The sequence below is a fragment of the Amblyraja radiata genome, chromosome 11 (assembly GCF_010909765.2).
Source record: "Amblyraja radiata isolate CabotCenter1 chromosome 11, sAmbRad1.1.pri, whole genome shotgun sequence".
Lineage (NCBI taxonomy): Eukaryota > Metazoa > Chordata > Chondrichthyes > Rajiformes > Rajidae > Amblyraja > Amblyraja radiata.
In genome coordinates, this window is record NC_045966.1 from 13,919,397 (window position 1) to 13,923,115 (window position 3,719).

A 3,719-nucleotide genomic window follows, 5' to 3' on the forward strand; every position below is an offset into this window, starting at 1 on the left:
GTATATTCAATGACTATTATCCTAGATAAACACAAAATGCTGGAGTCTAGGCAGGACAGGCAGCATCTCTGGAGGGAAGGAATGGGTGATGTTTTGGGTCGAGGCCCTTCTTCAGACTGATCTGTTGAACCTTTCATCATAGTTCACCCATTAATCCCAGTAATCAACCTGGTGAAATTCCAGAAGATTAGTCAAGCATGATTTCCCTTTCATAAATACATGTTGACTTGGACTAATCCTTTTACTGCTATCCAAATGCCCCATTATTACCTCTTTAATATAGGAGCAGGGAGGTTAGTATAGGAGCAGGGAGGTTAGTATAGGAGCAGGGAGGTTAGTATAGGAGCAGGGAGGTTCTACTGCAGTTGTACAGGGTCTTGGTGAGACCACACCTGGAGTATTGCGTACAGTTTTGGTCTCCAAATCTGAGGAAGGACATTATTGCCATGGAGGGAGTGCAGAGAAGGTTCACCAGAATGATTCCTGGGATGTCAGGACTGTCTTATGAAGAAAGACTGGATAGACTTGGTTTATAATCTCTAGAATTTAGGAGATTGAGAGGGGATCTTATAGAAACTTACAAAATTCTTAAGGGGTTGGACAGGCTAGATGCAGGAAGATTGCTCCCGATGTTGGGGAAGTCCAGGACAAGGGGTCACAGCTTAAGGATAAGGGGGAAATCCTTTAAAACCGAGATGAGAAGAACTTTTTTCACACAGAGAGTGGTGAATCTCTGGAACTCTCTGCCACAGAGGGTAGTCGAGGCCAGTTCATTGGCTATATTTAAGAGGGAGTTAGATGTGGCCCTTGTGGCTAAGGGGATCAGAGGGTATGGAGAGAAGGCAGGTACGGGATACTGAGTTGGATGATCAGCCATGATCATATTGAATGGCGGTGCAGGCTCGAAGGGCCGAATGGCCTACTCCTGCACCTAATTTCTATGTTTCTATGTTTCTAATAATTGACTCCAGCATCTTTCCCACCACCAAAGTCAGGCTAACTGGTCTGTAATTCCCCGTTTTCTCACTCGTTCCTTTCTTGAAAAGTTAGATAATATTAGCTATCCTCCAATCCACAGGAACTGATCCTGAATCTATGGAACATTGGAAAATGATCTCCAATGCGTCCACTATTTCTAGAGCCACCTCCCTGAGGACCCTGGGATGCAGACCATTAGGCCCAGGGGATTTATCATCCTTCAGTCCCATTAGCCTACCCAATACTATTTCTCGCCTAATGAAAATGTCTTTCAGTTCCTCTACCCCCTTAGATCCTCTGTCCTCCAGTACATCTGGGAGATTGTTTGTGTCTTCCTTAGTGAAGACAGATCTGAAGTACCTGTTCATCTCTTCTGCCATTTCTTTGTTGCCCATAATAATTTCACCCGTCTCTGCCTTCAAGGGACCCACATTTGACTTTCCTACTCTTTTTCCCTTAACATATCTAAAGAAGCTTTTACTGCCCTTCTTTATATTCTTGGCCAGCTTCCCTTCGTAATTCATCTTTTCAGCCCGTATTGCCCGCTTTGTTTCCTTCTGTTGTCCTATGAAAGTTTCCCAAATCCTCTGGCTTCCGGCTGCTCTTTGCTGTGTTATACATCTTTTCTTTTAGTTTTATTCTACCCCTAACTTCTCTTGTCAGCCACGGTTGCCTCCTACTCCCCTTAGAATCTTTCTTCCTTTTCGGAATGAAATGATCCTGCATCTTCTCGATTATGCCCAGAAATTCCTGCCATTGCTGTTCCACCTCCGCCGCTCCGCATCACCTCTATGGATGGAGCTCCATAGAGTCGTACAATGTAAAACCAGGCGCTTTGGCCAAACCTGCCCATGCCGACCAACATGCCCCATTTACACTAGTCCCACCTGCCTATGTTTGGCCCATCTCCCTCAAAACCTATCCATGTACCTGTCTAACTGTTTCTTAAACTTTGTGATAGTACCTCCAATGTAATAATAATAATAATAATAAATTTTATTTAATGGGCGCCTTTCAGACATCTCAAGGACACCTTACATAGTAATCAGAATAAAACATATAATCGGAATAAAATAATTAATAAAGACATCACAGAGACACAAATTAAAAACAGAATTCAATCCAAAAACAGAAAATCAAAAACACAGTGTGAAGAGAGAGCAGCGGCAGCCAAAGCGCGCCAGCGTCCACTCTCTCTTCACGGCAGCCATCTTGGACACAGACTTACAGGACTACAATTAGACAAAAAAATCATCCCCCCACAGTGGATAGCACTGTGGAGGAAGGCACAATGTCCAGTCCCCACCCCAAAGTCAGGCCTATTGAGGCCACCGCAATTGCCTCTACGGAGGCCCGATGTCCCTGGCCGTTCTCACCGGGTGGTCTTGCCCCGGCGTCGGGAGAGTCCTTTCGGCGGCTGGGCCACCTGGAACGGCCGCTTCCTGGTTGGAGCCCGCGGCTGCCGAAGCCGACAAGGCCGCGCCGGTTTGGAGCTCCCAGGCTCCCGATGACAAAGTCGGCGCCGCCTCTCCGCACTGTAGGCACATTCTTCCTTAAATGTGGAGACCAAGACTATATTCAGGTGGCACTTTATTGTAAAGCTGCATCAAAAGTTCCCTACTGTTATATTTCCATTCTCTTTACAATAAGAGACAACATCCTATTAGCCTTCCTAATTACTTGTTCTACTTGCATGCTAATTAATTGTGTTTAATGTACCAAGACCTCCAGACCCCTTTGTTTCGAAACATTTTGTATTCTCCATCCAAAATTAACTTTTGCTTTTCCATTCTTTCTTCCAAATTGCAAATCCTCACATTTTCTGACATGATACACATCTGCCAACTTCTTGCCCACTTGTGCAACGTATCTTTCTATCTTTGTGTCCTCTTCACAACTTGCATATATTTCATTCATTGTTCTTTATCTCTCTACATCATCGTCTATATCTCTCGTTTCCCTAATCCCTAACCGGTCTGAAGAAGGGTCTCGACCCGAAATGTCACCCATTCCTTCTCTCCAGAGATGCCGCCTGTCCCGCTGAGTTACTCCAGCTTTTTGTATCTATCTTTACCACTAACCTTTGAATCCATTTACCTTTGTATCATCAGCAAGTTTGGTTTCAGTAGGGTTGGTTCCTTTACTGCAACCATCAATGTAGATGATACATGGGTCAACGCCAGCACTAATATTTGTGGAATCATACTATTTACAGATTGCCAATTTGAAATAGACCCATGTAAATTCATTTTTATTAGTGAGCCAATCCACTGTTTATGCTAACAATATATTGCCCTCAACTCCATATGCTGCTCTGCAGTAACCTTTTACTGTTCTACCTAATCAATTGCCCGTTAAAATATCAAATACACTACTAGTTCTCAATTACCCATCCTACTTGTTACATTTAGTTTACTTTAGTTTAGAGATACAGCACAGAAACAGACCCTTTGGCCCACCGAGTCCACACTGACCAGCGATCCCTGTTCACTAGCACTAGCCTACACTCAAGGGGTAATTTACAATCTTTACCGAAGCACATTAACGTACAAACCAGTACGTCTTTGGAGTGTAGGAGGAAACAGGAGTACCCAGAGAAAACTCACCCGGTCACAGGGAGAACAAGCAAACTGCACACAGACAGCACCCAAGGTCAGCATTGAACCTGTGACTCGAGTGTTGTGAGGCAGCAACTCCACCGTTGCAACTGTGCCGCCCTATTTAAACCATAGGTTATTTTA